This window comes from Cavia porcellus, unplaced genomic scaffold (assembly GCF_034190915.1).
Source record: "Cavia porcellus strain 051 isolate PalLab524CR breed Dunkin Hartley unplaced genomic scaffold, mCavPor4.1 scaffold_16, whole genome shotgun sequence".
Classification (NCBI taxonomy): Eukaryota; Metazoa; Chordata; class Mammalia; order Rodentia; family Caviidae; genus Cavia; species Cavia porcellus.
The window spans coordinates 26,696,010-26,709,699 of NW_026947499.1; the positions used below are offsets into that span (position 1 = coordinate 26,696,010).

The 13,690-nt window shown below is 50.9% G+C and overlaps 1 long non-coding RNA gene across 1 annotated transcript; it reads right to left on the reverse strand.

Annotated features, from left to right (window-relative positions):
- Positions 1 to 529: 529 nt before the first annotated feature.
- On the reverse strand, positions 530 to 9,437 carry LOC106025304 (uncharacterized). The gene is made up of 4 exons (XR_001198875.3): positions 9,191 to 9,437; positions 8,124 to 8,205; positions 3,508 to 3,603; positions 530 to 721 (listed from the first exon to the last, which is right to left on the reverse strand). It is a non-coding gene; the product is annotated as an uncharacterized LOC106025304 (long non-coding RNA).
- Positions 9,438 to 13,690: the final 4,253 nt, after the last annotated feature.

Here is a 13,690-nt window from a genome sequence, read left to right on the forward strand (position 1 = left end):
AACCTGCCCTCCTGCCTCAGTGGTGGATAGCTGGTAGGTGAATGACGGTGGTCTGGCCATCTACCTCTGTGCCGCCAGACATCATTGCTGTGTCTCGCTCTTTAGTCCTTTCTGCACAAAGACATCTGATATGATCCTCCAAACCCATTCAAATAGAACCCTCATTTTATGTAATATCTTCTTCTGAATCCTGTCACCTCTACTGCAAAAATAAACATCAGTACAGTTGTCATGCTTCTGCTTCCAGATGCTTCTAGATGAGGCCAGGAAGAATGGTTACTAGTCCTCAAATGCAAGGGCCATTTTCAGCTCACAGGTGGCCTCTAACTATACTCTGTGCCACAGTAACCCCTTGTCCATCATTTAAGTAAGCTTCTCCATGCCCTGCCTCAGGGTGTCCATGTCACCTGTTCCCTCTCTCTGGAATTCTCTTGCTACAGCTCTTCTCATCACTACCATTTGCTTACCCTTTAGGTCTCAGATGAAATGTCACCTGCAGGGACCTTTTGCATCTGTCAGTCATTGCTGCATAACAAAACATCTCAGAATGGAGCAGCTGAGAACAGCAAACATTTATTTAGCTCTGGAGTCTGGGCAGATCAGGTGACAGCTCTTCTTCAAGGAGAGCTGGAAGTCCTTCCAGGTCTGGCTGACACCAGTGGGCTTTGCCTGGGGTGGCATGTCCCTGCCCCATGTGCTTCTCTTTCTCCAGCAGGTAAGCCTGGGTTCCAAGAAATCAAACAAAAATAGATAAGACCTGAGACCAGTGATTGGAGTTAGACCTGTCCTATATATCCCAGGTTCTATTGGCCAAAACAAGAGACAGAGCCCAGTTCAGACTCAAAAGCAGCAAAGTAATACCACCTACATACAAAGTGTGATTGAAAAGTAAGGTGAACATATACATTTTAAAATCACAGTGAAAGACACACTGCCACTGATCTCCCCCAAAATATTCCCTTTTGCACCCAACACATTTATCCCTTCATTCTTAACCACTGTGAAGCAGTTCTGGAGGTCTTCTTTCACGGGTGTCTTTAGGCTGTCATGCAGGCTCACTGTCCTCAACTGATTAAAACATTTCTCTTTCAAGGTCATTTTGGCTTTGGGGAAGAGCCAGAAGTCATACAGTACCAGATGCAGTGAACAAGGTGGGTGAAGACACATGGGAACGTTTTTATGAGTCCGCCTTTCATTGGATGGTACTCAGCAGCAATATGTACCACATTTTTTATCGCACCTGGTAAAGACACTCATAAAAGGGGACTTTCATAAATGCTGTGGAAAATGAAATGAACAATGTGATAAATGTTCAAAGCAAAGGAAATACAGTATTTTGAAGGTGATGATGGCCAAGTGTCTTTTGCCACAACAGTTTTTAAAATGTGAACATTCACCATGTGTTTTGATGGCACCTTGTACAGTAAGCCCCCAACAGAGGAACATTCAAGTTGCAAACTTTCACGGCGATGAACCGACCTCACATTACGAACACCTGGAGATGCTAACAAATCCCGGAAGTAGCTCAAGTAGCTGCCGGGCATTGTCGCCGTTGAGCCGCGGTGTGCTCACTGTACAGTGTGATCCTGTAGAGAAGTGCAGTGCTCAGAACCCAGGATGCCAGAAACAAGAGGAAAAGCAGTGGTGGGGTGGAGCGGACGGTAGGAAGGGCAAAGCAGTGTGCACTGTTTGTGTCAGAGGTGCACAAGACTCACTGCATCAGACTGCTGAAAGGATTCGACTTCTTTTAATTTTAAAGAGAAAAAAAAATAGAAAAGAAAAAAACAGGAAACAAATAAATAACCCCTCAAACAATAACAATATAGGCTTTCAAAACAGGAGTTCAACTTTACAAACATACTCCCAGGATGGAGCTCATTCAGGAACTTACTGGATTGATGGGGTCACAGGGGGCAGTGACTCCAGACCAGAGGGGAAGGCAGCAAACTTTTCAGCAGTGCTGGAGACTGAATGCAGGGCTTTCCCATTGAACTATATCCCCAGCCTTTTTATTTTTTACTTTGAGACAAGGTCTCACTAATTTACCCAGACTGTGCTTGAATTTGCCATCCTCTTGCCTCAGCCTCCCAGGGCATTGGGATCATAGGTGCGTGTCACCGTGCCCAACTCACTGGGATGCTTTTTCGATCAACATACCCGTGTCCCAGACCACGGGTCGAAGTTATAGCCTAAAGAGTGTCACTTCGCTTACTGGGCTTCCTTTACTGCCCGTACTCCAGTGTGCGAGTATCTTGTTTGTTTCTTCATTAACTTGTTCCTGTCTGAGAACCTCCTCAGTCCCTGAGACCTCTAGGGACCAGCACACAGGCCCAGAGCCTGGCACAAATGAAAGGTTAGAATGGGCTCCTTCCCACCCTACGATGGACCAGACACCCCAGACTCACGCACTCTCAGGGCAGAGGAAAGGCACAGCTGCTGCATCAGCCCCCGGGTCTCCTCTAGAAAGCAGGGTGCGGGAGTTTAGCCCAGCCGGCACCTCCCTGCCCAGCCCAGGATGGAGCAAACCTCCATTCCCCAGCCCACTCAGAAGGGCTGTTTCTTGCCTCCTAATTCTATCTCAATGCAAATGGCCCTGGCAGAGGGACTAGAGTAAAACCTGCATAGTCAGCGATCACAGTGGCGGGGAGGAGGAGTGGGGCCGTGCGGAGTCCCACCAAAACACCAGCGGCTATGGATCATCGCTCTGTCCAAGGGCAGGCACAAGGCAGGCCAGGGACCTTGGATCTTTGCTCATTGTGCTGATGTTGATACCCAGGGTTCCATGTGTAGAGTTCTAGAGCCTTTGACAGGGACTTCCTGCCAGATGAGACTGATTTGGAGAGGACAGGGCAAGATAGGGCAGGACGTTGAACCCCAGGGGGACACACTGTTAGGTGGAGCTCATGTACCAGCTCATTTGTTTGCTCATTCATGTATTCACACTGCATGTCCAGGGCACCCTAAAAACCCATCCATGTTCTAAGCAAGCCCATTCCTTAAAATGTATGCCAAAGGATCAAAGAAATGGTATATGTTTAAACACTTATTTTTAAAAAACTAATTACTTTGAAGGTAGTAAAACACAACAGAACAAGACAGAACAAAGCCAATTGAGACAATGCAGTGAAACTGGTCCAGAACTTCAGAGCAGGATACCTGGATGACAGTAATAGGTACTGTAGTATATCTCGTTATCTTCACAATAGTTGTCCTTTCAATCAGGTATAGCAAAATCAAAACAAATACAGAACATTATAGAACTTTTCAATACAATATCGAATAGAGCAATATAATTAATCAAAACAAAGCAAAACAGTGATAACAATATTTGCCTTCAAAGAGATGGTAGAAGGAAATCCCCCATATTTGCTATTTTGCATAGGGTCATCCTCCCAAGAGATGCTCAGACCTCTGGCTCCCATTTGCTAATGGAGGGGTGGTGGTGGGGGAGGATGGGATGGCTGATTCTCAGCCCGAGCAGAACATCGATAGGCTCACGCTGCTTACCTGGGAGGAGGCCAACGGGTTTTTTCCAGTGCACTAAGTTCCAACATGGTGCAAATCTCGGGAGATGCTGGCTGTGTTCTCCCTCTGGGGCACCTGCTGAAAAACTTATTACAGTAAAAAACACATTCCCATTATGCTCCTCAAAATACCCTCTCTTCTAACACATAGATGCTGTTGTTCTTGACACTTTCTGAAGCAGCTCTGGAAGTTGGAAATTCTCTCTTATGAGCATCTTAGTCATGCTCTTGGAGGTGCTACAATACCCCAAATCCATTCAAAACACTTACTTTTCATTGTCATTTTGACTTTTTGGCAGAGTCAGAAGCCACACGGTACAAGCCCTAGTAAATCTGGTGAATGAACACACACCAGTGTGTCTGTGAGCTGCTTTTCCATTGGATGGCACTGGTAATAGCATTTATAGTGTTTTCTTTTAATAACACCTGGTGTCTCTTATTTTTCCTCTGGCTGTTGAGACAAAATGCCCCATACCCAAAGTTAAAAGGGGAACATTTTGCTCACAGTGTGTAGAGGCTTCAGTTCATAATCAGTTGGCTCCAAGGCAGGATGGTATGGTAAAGAGGCAGCTTCATGGCGGCAGAAGACAGCAAAAGCAATACAAGCAAAAAGGGGGGACCAAACCTCCTTCCCTCCTTTATACTGTCTGTATGTAGGCTACCAGTCCTGGATGTAGCACTGTCACCCCCAGTCCCAGCACCAGGCAAGGAACCAATCACAAACTCTAGATACAGCTGCCCCCAAAAAGCAGCACCCTCTGACCACTTGAGGCTTTGGGGGGACGTCCAGACACAAATCATAACACCCGGTAAAGATACTTATGAAAAAAGACTTCAGAACTGCTTCAGAAAGAGCAGTTCTGAAAGCGTGCTTTGTTCTCTGCTTCCTGGCTGCCACGGGGTTAGCAGGTTTCCCCTGCCACATCTTTACATCGTACTATGGATGCCTTAGCGCCAGCTGACCATGCGCTGAACTCTCTAAGACCACGAGTCATTAAACCTCTCGCCTCTTGTTGCGGTGTGTGGTACTGCATCCCGGTGATGGTCAAGCAACTGAGATTGGGACGCATGCAGAAAAGGCCAGGGCCGTAGTCACCACCGCTCAGCAAGGTGTTCTCTCCTGGAGGAGGCCAGGTGACTGTCCGAGGCTTTAGGCAGACCAAGTGGTGTCTGATTACAGGTTCTGTGACCATGGGGAAATTACGTAGCCTCTCTGTGCTTCGTTGCTAACATGGGACTGCTACAGTGAGGGCTGAACTGCACGGAGTTCTGTGCAGCACCGCACGGCAGCCTCCGTGCTGGCCTCCCCTTGCTTCCCCGGCTCGTTTTTTCAGAGGAACCTTTCCAACTGGCACCCTGGCTGTCCTTGTATAGCACCCAGGGTGCGCAGGACAGGCGTAGGTCCTGCGACAGACCAGCACTCAGCGGACAGAGCCGAAGCCCCTCTACCTCCGCCCCACCAGCCCTGGTCACTCTGGGCACTCTGGGGGCCTTTCCAGGTCTTCCTGGGCCCCAAGGCTGTGCTGCCTCTTCACCTGGGGCTCTTGGTGGCCTTCCTTTCTGCAGCAGGCTAGCTCTTGGTTATTTCCACACTCGATCTACTACATGTACACAGATGCACCTGAACCCACGAGGTGCAGGGACCTGTGTTCCACGCAGAAACACTCCCTTCCACTCATATCCTACAGCCTCCTAGAGGTCCCTACCCTCTGCCACAGGCAAACTATGAGTTTCATTCATCTGATGCCTTTCAAGATCAATTTATATAAATATAAACAAGCACTTTAAAAAACAACACAGCTATTGCCTTTTACACGAATCATGTCATAACCACTCTGCCTCCTTCTACTTTTCAGAGTCTGGAGACCTATGCTAGTAAATAAAGTGCATCTTATTCCTTGTGTACAGCTGTATAGTATTCTATGTGTGGGTATAGATCATTTATCCAGTCTTCTACTGGTGAGCACCTAGGTTGTTTCTAGTAACTGCCTCTATTTAAAATGCCTCAGATGTGGTTGGAGTTATAGCTCAGTGACGTAAGTGCCTGCCTGTCAAGGTCGAGGTCATGAGTTTGATCCTTGGTACCAAAAAATAAAAAGCCTCATTCAGTGACAATATATCCCATTTGTGAATAGCATAAATTCCTTCACTTGAAATTGCCCGTTTGTTATATATGTAGACTAGTATCTATTTGTCTTCATAGATGATACCAGGGAACCATCTTCCCTGCAGAGTGGAGGATGGCTTGGCTGACCCTTTGGCACACTGGGAGTGTGAGCTACCATCACCTCCCCCAGGAAGTCTTCCCAGACTTCCAAACCAGCGCAGGGGTCCTTGTCTGGGCCCCCAGCCAGCACCAAATCTGGGGCACTTGGATTGTGATTGGTCTAGTTTGTTCCCTGTCCCTGTCGTTGATCTGGGAGCTCCCTGAGACTTGAAAGCTAACACCAGACCTTGCTTCCTCCAGTCTGCAGCCTGCCCAGCCCCTGCACAGCTCTGGGGCTCTGTAAACACAGTTCTCTTCCAGTACAGCCCCAGAATAGGGTTCCCAGGGTGGCAGTCCTTGCTTGCCCTTTGTCTCCTGCCTGAGGGAGAGGGCCTCGGCCTCTGCTGTCACCTGCAGGCCACCTCATGGGAGGCTCCGGGACCAAGCCCTCTCTTGCAGCTCCTGCAGTCTCCACCTGCTCCCTTGAACAAATAATAATTGTTAGAAAAAGGCCTGTGGATAAATTATTATCGTGACCCTCATTCCTGCGCGAAAACTTTTGGTAGCTGCCAAGAGAAAAGTCAAAATTTGCATTTAAATAGAAAATGTTAGGCAGGCTGAACAGGGGCCAGGGCCCCCAGAGGCCTCTGGGGTGGAGGTTGTGGTCCCCACCTCTTCTGGGGAATGAGGCAGCTGGGGTACCTTCAGAGCTGGGGTGAACTTGTCCTCTCTGAGGTGCGTGGCCTCTCAGGTCCTAGAAGTCCCACCCCTGCTGCCCTTTCCCGGAGCCCCACAGTGCAGCTGGAGGGACCTCGTGGGCACCCCTGTTCACCACGTTGACCCCGCAGTGAGCAAAGGACCACAGATACTTTGCAGGCAGAGTCCTCAGAGCTCCGCTTTGTAGCTATGCAGACCGACAGCTTGGGGCCCAGCTACCTGTTAGACCCTGTAGCCTCTCTGGGCCTCCTTGTCCGTTAAATGTCAGGTAACCACCTTCTTGGCAGGGTGCCACTGCCTTACGCAGATAATTGATGATAGTTAGGCATATAGTTTTTCCTGTTAGTGCAACTCATGATGCTGGTGTCGCGTGACAACATCTCCAGCAAATGTGTAGACACCCCCGTGACAGGTGCTCCCCTCCGTGCAGCCAGGTCTTCTGCAGGGACTGCAGGAAGTGACCCTTGCTTTCTGCACGGCTGAGGCCCGGCCAGCTCCTGTGGGAGGACTGTGTAATAGCCCTGCCCACAATGGCTTTCTTCTCAGCGTGGTCTCGTTCCTGTAGGCAGACCTTGTGCAGCCTAGTCACGCTCTCCAACTCCTGATTCTGGGAACCTTAGACTTTCCTAAACCCGAGAAGCCACCAAGCACCCGGGGGTTTCTCTCCCCTGGGCGGTTATGGACCTGCTGGCAACCATAAGGAGTGCAGTGTGAGGCCAGCGTTCCCAGTGACTCAGTGCTTCAGCTCCTTCCTGTCCAGGTCACCTTGGACACTGGGGCGCTGGGTCTCAGCTTCCCACCTTACAGGGCAGACTGCAGGGACCTCAGCGTATCCAGAGTCCCAGGTTCGGTTGGGTCCATCAGGTTACTTGTCACCTTGCTCCTGGGTCTGTACTGAGCCACTTCATCACAGTGGGGACCAGGTAGGCAGCAGAGCTACTCAGTCCACCAGTGGGTTAGCCCTGATGAGAACAAAGCCCCCCTGTTCCAGCCACCTCCCAAAGGCCTGGCCTCTGAACATTGCTAACCTGGGGACCAAGCCTTCAATATGCAGGTGTGGAGTGACATTTCAGATCCAGACCATAGCAGCCCAGCACATAGCAGGTGCTCAGAGTAACAGCTGGTCGGAGGTTGTCACAGAGGAACCAGGAGCCTAGAGGTCTGGACAGCGTGATCAGAACAGGCATTTGTCTCCACTTCGAACCTTCCTCCTCATGGGCATATACTGGCTGTCAGCCTGTTCTGTGCTTGCTCTGCTGGGGGATCAGGAGGTGAGGCAGGGAGAGTGTTAGGGGGGTTCTGCACCTCAGTGTTTATGTTCTGAAAACGGGCCAGCCCTGGATGGATGCCCTTCACCTGGCCAAGGTGACAGGGTTCTGCTGGGCCCTTGTCCATGCTGTGTGTGTGTGGGAGTGGGGGAGGGCTGGGGAAGCCTGGTGTCTTTCTGGAGGAGGGGCCTTCTGTGATGGCCAGGACAGACTCAGGGACAGTCAAAGGTGGCCCCTGTGCAGTGACATGGAGTCTGGAGAGGACAGAAGTAGGGATTGGGGGTCCCACATGCTACATATAGCACAGGTCCCTTGTGGTCCACATAGGTGCACAGAAAGCTGCCTCGCAGTGAGTGTCCACCAGACTGCTTCTCGTCCCTCTGCTGGCCTTTCTGCTGCCCTCCTTACCTCAGAGCATCCGGGAAGAAGCATCAGCCCCAAGCCTTCCAAGCAGCAGGCCCAAGCTGGTCATTCTTTACAGAGAGTGGGCCTAGGAAACAGATCAGCTTTGGAGCTCAGCCCTGAACCGTGGATATAAACTCCTGCCTTGATGGGTCCCCCCATCAATTCCACTCCTGGAACTACTGGTTTCATGATCACTCTATTTTTAAACTCCAGCAACCAGACCAAACAACCTATTTTAGAGCTGGGGAAATGGATGCTTAAAAAAGTCAAGAAATTAAGCCTACTACTACACAGTCTAGAAGCACCAGAATGGGGCACCAAACATGTCTGTTGGATTTAAGACTGCTCTTGAAAGAGAAAAAAAAAAAAAAAAAAAAAAAAAAATATATATATATATATATATATATATATATATATATATATGTTTTTGCAGTTAAAATTGAAATAGGAAAATATGCAGTGCACATATTATTCAAAAGCAGAGTTAAGAAACAGTCAAAGGAGTAGGACTTTGCAGCTGCCTCTGGGACTCTTTGTGGGAGGGGGCAGGTTGGGTGGGAATCCCTCCCTCAGGCTAAAAACCTTTTGGAACCATTGAATTATTTAAAACACAGTGGGCCTGTGCTCCTTTTGCAGAAAGTAAGCAATTAATTACAAAAAGTTGCATGTTCCCGAGGTGAGTTGTTCCACCTCCAAGTCCTCAGGACAGGCAGCCTGTGTTGCCAGGCCTGAGGGCCTCCACTTTCCTGTTTTAAGGGTCACAGGCTCCCCATCTCTGCTGCCTGAGCAGGTCCCCCAGGATGGATGCAGCAGTGTTCCTGCTGTCTGCAAGAGGCAACCAGGCTGGGGGAGAGAGGTCCAGGAAGGCTCTAGGCCTTCTGCTCTGTGTTGCCCTCCTCCAATGCCACCCCGCTGGGGTCCCTGCCGACAGAGGTTGGCACAGCTCCCTCACCAGGACATGCAGCTCTCAGCCTGGCCTGGGACCTTACTCCACAAGGGACTGACCGATGAGAGGGGGTCCCATCAACTTCAGGGAGACAGACCCCTACCCAGACACAAGACCCACTCACAGACATCTGTGCGGAAGTGAAGTCTGCGCCGAGCCTTGGGGGACAGAGGAGCATTAAAGCTGGCAGAGACTCAAGGAACAGATTTCCAAGTCCAGGGAATGGCATGCCATGCCGAGGGCTCTAAGCAGAGGAAGAGGCTTTTTGTCTGAGGAACGTGGTACAGTGTGACAGGGCAATGGGAGGAGGAGAGGATAGCCCGATGGCTGCTGGAGGAGGGCGGCAGACAGGAGAGGGAGAGGAGGGCAGAGGGAAGGGGGGAGGCAGGAGGGGGAGGCAGGGGGTAACACAGGCAGAGAGAGAGGGGGGAAGGGAGGAGGGAGGACTGACAGAGGGAGAAAGAAAGAAGGGAGAGGGAATGGGGAGGGAAGAGGGGAAGAGAGAGAGGAAGGGAGGAGAAGGGAGAGGAGGGAGGAAGGTGGAGCTGGCCCAGGAGCCTGAGAGACCTCATCTTCGAAGAATGAGATTGCAGTTCTGAGCTCTTTGCCTTCCTGGGGAGAGGAACTCCCAGGCCTGGAGGCCCCAGCATGGCACAGGCCCCGTGAGAGCTACACAGCCACGCAAGCCCCACAGAAAGGTTAACGAGGTCCCGCTGTCCCTGCTAGGTCACTCTACACAGTTACAACAACGTACCAGTCAAACCAATTAGCTGCAAAATGTTGTAGGGACTGCGTTTCATTGGATTCCGCTCAACTTGGAATTGGTTAAATAATGTCTGCTAAGGAAAATAAAAGGGCTGCGCAGGGGCGGGGCCCTGGGGGACTCCATGGCAGCTGTGCAAAGGGGCTGGTGTGTGTCTGCTGGACCTTCTGCCCAGGAGAGGGCCGGCATCCTCCATCCCCTTAGGCTCCCTGGGTCTCAGTGCTTCCAGATCCTTATGGTCCCCTGGGGACCTTTGGGAGCTCATGGCGTGATGTCTGGGGCCCAGGTGTCTGGGCGGGGTGGGTGTCCCCTGGCATTCCTGTTGACAGCTGGGGCTTAGAGCTGATGCTCTGTTCCAGACTCTCAAGACCAAGTGCCTCCCGGAGCATGTTGCCCCATGCCCGGGGGTGTTTAGCACTATCCAAAGAAATTTTATTGGTCCCAATTGGAGGGAGGCAGCGCCTGACATGTGTTGGTGGAGGCTGGAGATGCTGCTCAACGTTCCACCACTTCAGGACAGTCCCCACCACAGAGGATGAGCCATGTCTGGGGAGGAGATGAGAAATTCTGTTCTCATTGAATCCACCCATCTGACAGATGAGGAAGCTGGGGTCCAGGCTGGCCAGTGAGTGTGTGTGGAATTGCACAGGGCATATATGGAGGAACCAGTAAACAGGGCTGCTGGGCTTCCGTCCTTGGACAGTGTTTCTGGCACTGTCCACGTAGAGACCTTCCTGTCAGATTCTCAGGACCAAGGCCAAGTGACTTTTGGGAGTCACATCCTGCCCAGGCCATAGTCTGTTCAGTTATCTGAACAACTAAAAAAATGTGTAACTTAGAAATTGCTCATCTTCCCCAGCATTTCCACAAAATGGCTCCAGAGACAGAGTTCCATCTTGGTGTCACTGGGACTGTGGACATGAGGCAATCTTGATACCATGATGCTGGTCTGGGATTTCCAGGGCCTGCTCTCTAGCCATCCATCCATTCATCCATCCATCCACCCATCCATCCATCCATCCATCCATCCATCCATCCATCCACCCATCCATCCATCCATCCATTCACCCATCCATCCACCCATCCATCCATCCACCCATCCATTCACCCATCCACCCATCCATCCATCCATCCATCCATCCATCCATCCATCCATCCACCCATCCATCCCATGGCAGTAATCTGAGCCAACTTCAGGGCCGGGGACCAGGATAATTGCAGACTTGGGGAAGCCACACTGAGGACTGAGGCAGCCCGGCATCTGGGGCTGAGATGGTACCTGATTAGCTAAATTGCCAGCACCTGCTTGCTTTTATTGCAAATGTAAACACGGTCATGCAGACTATTGCCAGCGTGCCTAATGCTTTCTGTGCTCGCCACATGTGCAAGGTCCTGGGGCGGGTGAGGGAAGGGAGGCTGAGGTCTCAGCAAAATGGGAAAGCAAAGGGATTTGGGTGGAAAGACATGGGATTAGGCACAGGAGGGAGATTCACACTTTGTGGGGACACCCCTTCGGGGGGTACTGCAAGTGAGGCCTTTATACCCTCATGCAAAGCCATTGGATGCTCCAGGCCTTCCCCAAAATACTGTCCCTGTTCTTACTGAGTCAGAAATGTTAGGTACTGCTCCCCAAGTGATTCGGCCAGAAAGTGGACAATATGGGCTTGGTACCCAGGTTTTTCTGCCTCCAAAGTCCCTAAACTCAAGATCAGAGCCCTGGAGTTGCCATGGTGATTTATCTTACTTTGCATCCACAGTGTTGAGCAAATAACCTATGATTGCACATGAGTTTGGGCAAAAAGAACATAATTTCTTGTTCCCACCAACAATTTGTCAGGTGACCAAAGGTTCTCCGGGAGTTTCCTCTTTCTGTGCCTCAATTCCTAGATCTATAAAGTCCTCATCTGGTTTTCCTCTTCTGCTCTTTGAACCTCAAGAAAAAGAGGCCGGAGCAGGGGAGCATGACCCTCCAGCATGTTTGAGGTCAAGTCCACTGCCAGCTGGAATCACCATTCGGATTCTTAGACACTTGGTCCGAGATCAAACTGCCGGGCGGTGGCCCCGCCAAGGAGGAGTCCAAGGCCCCACGGTCTTGCTGTACACAGACGACACGTACCTCAGCCACCATCCAGCAAACAGCCAACAAGACAAATGGTGGAGGAAATCATTTCAAATTAACTCCATCTCCAATATAGGGGCTTTTATTAAGATAAACTGTTTGGAGGATGTTTACTGGAGAGAGCCCTGGCGGGAAGGTCAGAGGGAAAGTCGGCTAGCCGGCGGACTGTACGATTGTCATTTGAAAGCTGGAGGCACGTCTCCCAGATTCAAATGTGCATCGCTCCCACTCAGTGACAGATGCTTCAAGCCTGTGACATGCTTTGTCAGAATTTCATTTGTCCGAGCGGCTCCAGCCTCGTTCGTGGCAGATGCCAACAACAGAGGAGAGCTTGCATTTCAATTCCCGGCTGCAGTCCTGGGAAATGGAGTGGGGATGTTTCTCCATCACTGTGCTTTACCTTGAAGGGAAAAATCCGAATGCGCCCTGAAGCTTGGGAGAAGGACATGTTTTCACTCATGCACTCTCCTGTTCAGTTATTTGCCACCTTGCTTACTAATTAACGGACTTACTAATGAACCGCAGTCTTTCAGCCATTCCTGTATCACTGTGGATGTGGAACTCCAATCTTCACTTCACGGATGTCCTTAAGTATGCAGGAAACTTGTGTTGTGTACCTGGGAAATGGGAACGGTGGCTGTGTGGGCTCACACCAGGGAGGAACGCTTTGCATACTAGGTGGCAGGGGCCCTGACCTCCGGACAGGCTGGTGCAGGGGGAGGCCGTGGAGATGCAGCTACTTTCCATCCTGCAAAGCAAGATCTCTGCTTACAGTCACACAGAGAGTGTGTGAAGGCGGCGGGGTCGAGCTGGGGGCCATGGTTGCTATTCTCTCCTACCTTAGTGCTAAGCCTTATTGCTTGCACGTGTACCCAGTGACCTGCCCTGGGCGGTTGGCCTCATAGCCACATGGTGTCTGGTGACCACACAGGCAACCTCAGATTCTGAGCTCTTCATGGAGCCAGCACAGGCCATGCATGGTGCTCACTGCCATCTCTTGCAACGAACACCTCCAGGACTCGCCTGGAGACAACTGACTCTCCCTCTGACCGTACCTCTCCCAGCAGCTTGCCCCTCTGCACCATGGGCTCTTACATGTCTCTGAGCTGGCTTTGGACTTTGAAAGTATTTGACATTTAAAATAGACAAGATGATGTTCCTCTAACTCAAGGAGCCCCTTTTGGGGGCGCTTTGACTGCACAGTTGATGGTGATCAGAGTTTAGAACACCCTTTCTCCGAAATTCGTATGACCAGAGACTTTCTCTGTGGGACTCTGGGTCCCTGGGGGCACCCATTCCACCCTGAGGGATTCTTAGCACTCAGAGATTCCCTCTGGCGTCTCTTTTCCTGTCCTCAAAGACCCTGGCAACTCGCAAAGACACTTCCTTTGGAGGTTCATGAAGATGACAAATGCCTGGTTTTCCAGTTCTAAATTCCTTTTCTGGGTCCAGGAGACTCGTTAAGCTGGACAGTTTCTCCTTTGCTGTGGAGGATATGTCAGTAAGGGGTCTCGGGACAGGACAGTGTGATCACTGGTGTGTCAGGGTGGGCTGCAGCCCACAGAAACACGGCACGTTGGGAGGATAGAGGGGTGGGTGGGCAGAGGGTGGGGGACCCTACTTGGTAAGGGGACGGTGGGTTTCCTTGGGTTTCCCGTGGCTTCCGCAGTCCCTGAGTACAAGTCAGAGAAGGCAGAGGGGTGTTCATAGAGTGGCCGGACAATGGTGAAGACGTAGCCAAT